Source organism: Onychostoma macrolepis, chromosome 24, assembly GCF_012432095.1.
Source record: "Onychostoma macrolepis isolate SWU-2019 chromosome 24, ASM1243209v1, whole genome shotgun sequence".
Taxonomy (NCBI): domain Eukaryota; kingdom Metazoa; phylum Chordata; class Actinopteri; order Cypriniformes; family Cyprinidae; genus Onychostoma; species Onychostoma macrolepis.
Genome location: NC_081178.1, coordinates 17,669,099 through 17,676,604, shown reverse-complemented (window position 1 = coordinate 17,676,604; position 7,506 = coordinate 17,669,099). Strand labels below are relative to the sequence as shown.

General features: G+C 43.4%; 1 pseudogene; it reads right to left on the bottom strand.

Annotated features, from left to right (window-relative positions):
* Positions 1 to 2,531: 2,531 nt before the first annotated feature.
* On the bottom strand, positions 2,532 to 5,518 carry LOC131532855 (uncharacterized; annotated as a pseudogene).
* Between the last annotated feature and the right edge of the window lie 1,988 nt (positions 5,519 to 7,506).

Here is a 7,506-nt window from a genome sequence, read left to right as displayed (position 1 = left end):
AAAACGTTAAGTAACACACAGTTGTGTAAGACACGAAACAAAACATCACATTAATATGTTATCCGTCCTTTTACACACATTTTGTGCACTATCGATTTTAAGAGCGTATGGTTTATCGCTCATACAGATTATATTTTAAGGTTGTTAAGCCAAATCAATGAGTTTATACGACCGGTTTATTCTTTCTACGGGCTTACAGTATACTTTAGACATGTAGAACATATCCACGTTTACGTGTAGGCTACTCAATATTGGTCGGTCGTGACTAGTATCCTACATGAAGGATCAGTGAATGAAACCGCGACCACAAACATCATTAGGATAAATGAGCAGAAGACGATACGCATTCACGCTGTTAAATTTATTCGAATGTTTCGCTGATATAAAATGACCCTGAGTTGTTAGAAAAGAGATGTGCACTGACATCACTGCGAGATGACTTAAGGAGATGAACAGATTTATTGTTAAAAATCTTTGAACAGATTTATTGAACCTAACTGTTGGAAAGAATCGATTCGCGGAAATGAATTGGGCTTCGCATCGCTAACGAAGATCGCAAAAAGGGTTTGTAACATCACAACGCGGAAGAAGCGTATACTTAGCAAAAAGTGTGGAAATGCAAGTCTTTTTATATAGGGAATCTGAGCGTGCGTATAATCGGAAGTCTGACGATTTAGAGATCTGTCACGTATGACCATTTTGGGATATGGATCTGCGACGGCCATGTTTGTAGTCTGAGGCATATGCTGGGTATTGTAGTTTGCTGACCTGAAAGGGCAGCAACATTTGAATGAGGTATTAGTTACACGCGTTCAATTTAACATCTTTGTAAAAACAAAAAGAAATGTTAAAACGTATTTAGCCTAAACAAATATATATATATATATATATATATATATATATATATATTGTGACGAGTCGGTGGCCCTCCCCCTCATTATCATCACCACCCCGTCCCGTATTCGCCGCCCTTCACCAGGCTCCCGACGGGAGTGGGTGTGTAAGAGAGGAGGGGCGTAGAATCAACGCGGGCTGGCGGTGTGTGATGAGGCACAGCTGGACTGAATGAAGCCTCATCAGCGCCGCTGTTAAATGCCGAGCACGCCTCTCCTCGAGAGACCGGTCTCTTCCCCCGTGCATGCACGCTGGTGTCCTCGTGGGTCCAGGAAGGGTGCGTTGAGGGACGTCGCGCCACCGAGGATGTAAGTCGCGGAACCTCCAGAGTCAGCGTGAGAACCGCACCTGTATTACACTTTATCCCCCTGGACACTTTATTTTATTGATTTTTGTTGAATAAAAGCCTCTCTGAGCCCCCAAGTTTGTTGTGTTATAGCTACCTCTGCATGTCTTCATCTAATTGAACGTGACCAGTATTTTTAATGACTGTTAGCTCGCTCCTATATTTTTCTAGTTTCTTCATAAACTATACGCAGGGCCTTGTAATAACATGTTGAACATCTGATAAGTTGGTCGGTCACACATCCAGAGTTTTACTGCGGTGCTATAATACATTTTCTGTAGCGGTTGTACTTGTTGTTAGAACGCTTCAAATTGGTTCCAGGCTTGTTTTATGAGCGTACCCTTGTTTGTCCAACTGGTCTTAAGTGATATTGTTCACATTTTTAGAGTTAAACAGGTTAATGAGCTCTTTCAGCATCTATAGTTGCAATAATGCATAAAATAACTCCGTTATAGGGTTTCAGCTACAGCTGAATGATAAAACAAAGTTAAGAATGTTGTTGGCAATTTGTGGGTGTCTGAGAAAGCTGTGTGCCTGTGTGAGAGAGTTTGAATAATTTTTATTTAAAGATGTGATTAACTACAAGTATCCTAACTTAGAAACACAACACTATATTGTTTTCCCCCCAAAACCGGTTGTTCAACACATTTAAAAAGTCGTAAGAAAGTTTGTGTTTTGAAGAGAAAGTCAGATATGGTATATAAATTAAATCTTTTTTTTAATTTAATTTTTTTTATTATTGATTAATATGATAGAATCACGCTGAATTTATTAGGTTATGTATTTATACTGGTTCATGTACTCACTGGTTACTGTATACATATTCAAGAGAAATGCCTACACTCAATTGTTTGAATCAATCTAAAGTTTTTAGTCTGTCATTACAAATATGTTAAAGAGAAAAGCCTTTCATGCATTCTATTTTAATTTGTCTCAGGATTCTGTTGCACAAAAACCACTTGAGCGTGGACATGAATCCTACATGAAAGCTAAAAACTGACTTTTTAAACTATTTTTACAGATACTTAACATCTTAACACGTCTGTATCAGTAAGATATTTATGTCATCACAAACCATCAGACACATCAGTTTGGGGGTGATAAGATGGACTTATTGAATATTTGCATGTTTCTTATATCAGTTATTTGACCGCTGTACAAATACATCTACTGATGCTACTGGACACATCTTCAGTGATGTTCCTGGAATCATTGGGTGTTTCGGGTCTTTCAACATCCAGGTGACCCAGCTGAGGCTGATCAGACCCCAGCTTGTGTCCAGTTGGTGAATCTAGCTACTTTGCCCCCATGGATCTTCTCTCTTAAGCCATAGCCATCTTGAGGTTTTCTCTGCTGCTTCGGTGATATTATAGATAGATCTTCTCCTCCTCACTCTATCAATTACCAAACAGACTGAAGGCTCTGCACAAGGATCAGGCTGCAAAGCCCCTGCTTCCGACCTCGATTGGGAGACACCTTGCTCTCTATCTGGCTTGTCGTCACTCGCTGATCAGTCCCTCGTACTTGGCAAGCTTCCTTTCAAAAGCCTCTTCCAGGCGGTCTTCCCAAGGGACTAACTCCAACAGAACCACTTGTTTAGTGGACTCAGAAAAGAGAACAACGTCTGCTCTTAAGGTGGTAGTCACAATGTGGTTGGGGAACTTGAGTTGCTGCTCCAGGTCCACCAACAGCTGCCAGTCCCTCGCAGTGGCCAGGATGCCTGTAGATGTTTTTCAGCTGGTCTTGGCTGCTCTCCAGCTCTGATGAAGGTGACAGCTTGCTTGGAGGGGCGGGAGCGCTTGGCCCACTCGACTACTGTGGTAATGGCTTCAGCGATGGCCTTCAGCACCTGGTCATGTCTTCACCTATACCTCCCCTTTCCCAGTGCCTTTGGGCAGCAACTCAGAATGTGCTCTAGTGTTCCACAGCTGGAGCACAGTGGACATGCCGGTAACTCCACCCTGCCCCATATGTGATTTGATGGGCTAGGAAGCACATCATATACCACCTGGATGAGAAACTTGATCCGCTGTGGCTCTGCCTTCCACAGCTCCGCCCATGTCACCTTCCATGTCATCCTCGCGTTCTCCCATTGTATCCAGGCGCCCTGCTGCCTCATTCCCACTGTCCTGCAGGTTCTCTCCTTTTCGATCACTGCTCTCACCTCCTCCTGGACTAGGCAACGCCTTTCCTTCCCTTTGATGGTATCAATGTGAGGAGTTGAAAAGGAACCCAGTCCAGTCCTGCCTCTTGCTACCACTCCCATCAGCCTGTTGTGATCTAATCTTGCCTCTGCTTGTCAAACAGCCCCACCAGCCTTCCACTTCCGACCAGTCCTAACTTCAATTCCAGCCTTTGCCACCTTTGGATCGCTTGAGTCTCTATACTGCAACACTTCCCTGGCTCTCATTACCTTGAACTCCTCTTCCAAGGACTTAAGTGGCAGTTGCAGTTTGTTGCGGTGCCCATAGAGTGCGATACTGCTTAGACTTTTTGGAAGCCCCAGCCATTTTCTGAGGTGGCTGCTGACCTTCCATTCTAAGACTTCCACAGTCGAGATTGGCACTTTGTAGATGAGGAGTGGCCACAGGATCCTGGGAAGAATTCCATGCTGGTATAGCCAAGCTTTGAACTTCCCTGGCAATCCAGACCGGTCCACTGACTTCAGCCATCTGTCCAGCTCAATGCATGTTGACTGGACGGATGCTGCGTCCCTCAGGGTGCTGTCAAACACCTTGCCTAAGCTCTTGACAGGCTTCTTGGTGATGGTCGGGATTGTTACCCCTGCAACACTAAACCAGGACTTGTCATCTACTTTTCCTCTTCTCAGCACCATTGATCTCGAGCTGGTTTAAAACGCATCCGTGCCCACTCCAATAGCTTTTCGAGACCCTTTAGAATCCACCGGCAGCCTGGTACTGACTCTGTGGTGACTGTGAGGTCATCCATAAATGATCTTATCGGTGGCTGACGTTGAGCTGACTTCATCTTGGGCCCTCTACACTCTGGTTCAGCAGACTTTGTGAGCATATTCATGGCCAGGGAGAACAGAATTACGGAGATGGTACAGCCCGTAATTATACCGATCTCGATCTTGTGCCAGCCTGATGTCACTGCTCCTGAAGATATTCTCATCCTGAAGTTGTTGTAATAGTCAGCGATGAGGTCTCTGACCCTAATAGGGACGTGATGTTTTGTCAGAGTGAGCTGCACAAGCTTGTGTGGTATTGGGCCATGTGCATTTGCTAGATCGAGCCACAGCACTGACAGATTGCCCTTGTTCTCTCTGGCCTCTCTGATGAGCTTCGTCACCACACCTGTATGTTCCAAGCATCCAGGCATTCCTGCGATTCCCCCCTTCTGAACTGATGTATCGATAAACTTATTCTTTGAGAGGAAGGTGCACAGCTGGTTGGAGACAGCACTGAAGAAGATCTTAGCTTCAGCACACAACAGGGAGATGATGCGGAACTGGTCTATCTTCTTGGAGTTCTCCACCTTTGGAATCCAGACCCCTTCAGCAACTCTCCACTGATCTGGAATCCTGCCCCTCCTCCAGATGACACGCAATATCTTCCACAGGCGCAGCAGGAGTTTAGGAGAGTTCTTGTACACTTTGTACGAAGTGCCGCTTGATGCTTGAGCAGAGGTTGCTCGTGCTTTCCCGACAACCTCTCGAACCTCCTTCAGCTGCAGCTCTGCCATGTTGAACTGCACACTTGGCCCTGTAGGATCTATCAGAGTGCTGCACTCTCCCAACTCCTGTTCTCTCGCTGGGTCGCTGTATGTTTCCTTCAGGTGGTGATCGATCTCCTCAGAGCAGACCAGCTGGCTGCTACGCTTCTGTCCTAACAGCTCCTTAGTGAACTTAAAGGGGTTGGCAATGAATACAGCTCGCTTCCGGGCTCTTTCGCGGCGGCGCCTCTGGTGCCACTCTGCCCGGCATAGGATCCTAAACTTCTTTCATAGGATGCACATCATCTGTGCCAGCCCAGTGCGCTCCTCCTCTCCTGCCTGCTTGTATTGTCGCTTCAGGGTCTTCATCTCCTGCCTGATGTTGTGGATTCTCTCCTCATGTTGGTTATTTGAGTGAGATCCTTTGGAGCCTCCTTCCTTCACCTCTTCACCGAACCGTTCAGATGCGATGCTGACAATAATCGCTATCATGGCTTGCATTTTCTTGTCAACATCTCCCCTCATCGTGGCCTCCAGAATCTGGTCAACGTCGATATCAAACTGGTTCCACAGTGAGGTCATGTTCACTGCTGGCCACTTGATCCGCCTCCTCTTAGACTTGGTGCTGGAAGGAATCATTTGCGACACTTGGAAGTTCTGGGCACTGTGGGGTGATTCCGGGCCTGGCTCCTCCTGCGACTCACCAGGTTGGACACCTGTGCATTGTGTTGGTCCTGTCCCCACCAGACACTTCATCTTCCCTTGGTGGATCTTTAGGCCTCGCTCGTTCTTACAGCTCTTGCCACATGTACACTGCTTGCTCGTATTCGTTTGTCCATTGCCTTGGTCTAATATCATTGAATCCGTCCGGTTGGGGTGCTCATCCTCCCCCCCTCTCGGGCACCCCTGGGGGTATTTTTTCCTTAGGTTCATCGTAGCTTTTATGGGGGTCCCCCTCACCGAAGACACAGATTGGGTTGCTAGCCCGTACTGCACCGGTTGCCGTCTCTCCGAGCTGTCACTGACTCTCCAGTCGTCACCACACTTTTCGTGGTTGCCAACCAGACTTTCCTGGTTGTCACTGATTAAATCAGATTAAAGCTGTACATATACATCTACTGATGCTACTGGACACATCTTCAGTGATGTTCCTGGAATCATTGGGTGTTTCGGGTCTTTCAACATCATACACCCTCATCCAGGCGACCCAGCTGAGGCTGATCAGACCCCAGCTTGTGTCCAGTTGGTGAATCTAGCTACTTTGCCCCCATGGCTCTTCTCTCTTAAGCCATGATCAAATCTAAGTCAAATAAACCTATATAGACCAGTTGTTTTTATTTTAATAAACATTATACTGTGAAAAAATGCTACATTTAACCCCCACAATACATTTAAAAATGGTTAATAATACCATTTTTAAAGTGAGAAAGAAAGTCTAATCTGTTGTAAAGATTCTGTGAGACATTTGTAGCACCTGGTTTGGAATTTTTTTTGTTGCAAACAACCTTATGACAACAAATTTTTAGTCTGATTTAGCTCTAATTCATAAAGAAAATCTCTGTAACCACCTTGCATTCATCAGAGGATCATTTGACTGCTTCTTGCTTGCTTTAGAGCATCATGGTTTTAGGTTTGAAAGATCTAAAAACTTATTTGTTAAAACAAAAGTTATATCATTGTTTAATCATACTGCTTTTCATCATCTTGTAGAGATACCCAGTATGATTCTAAGTTTTTTATTTGTAAAAGGTTTGTATGAGACATCATAAAAGTCTAAATGTTTAACTGTATAGGGGGATGTTTTAGTGTGTGTGTGTGTTTGGTTTTTATGCGAGTGTTTGTGTTTTGTTATACTATTTTTAACAGTAATATTGAACTTTACATATGTTTTACACATACTTAACATCTTAACACACCTGTATCAGTAAGATATTTGTCACAAACCGTCAGACACATCAGGCAGTGTTGATAAGTTGGACTTATCGTTTATTTGAATTATTTCCTCTGTCAATTATTTGATCAATTCTTAGTAAAATAAACCTATCTACAGTTGTTTTTATTTTAATAAAATAAAACATTATACTGTGAAAAATAAATATGTTGCATTTAAACACCATGGTTAATAATACTTTTTTTTTAAGTGAGAAAGAAAGTCTAATTTGTTGTAAAGATTCTGTGAGACATTTGTGGCACCTTGTTTAAGAATTACTTTTGTTGCAAACAACCTTATGACAACTAATTTTCAGTCTAATATAGGTCTAATTCATAAAGAAAAATCTCTGTAAGTGTCTTGCATTAATCAGAGGATCGTTTGCCTGCTTCTAATCCTCATCATGGTTTTAGGTTTGAAAGATATAAAAAACTTGTTAAAATGAAAGTTATATCATTGTTTAATCATACTGCTTTTCATAATCTTGTAGAGATACCCCGTGTGATTCTAAAAGTTTTTATTTGTAAAAGGTTTGTATAACACATCATGAAAGTCTAAATGTTTAACTGTAGGATTGTTTGTTTGAGTGTTTGTGTTTTGCGTGTATGTGTCAGACTTTGTCTCTGTGTCTTGTGTTTCCCCTCCTCTCGTGCCCTTATTT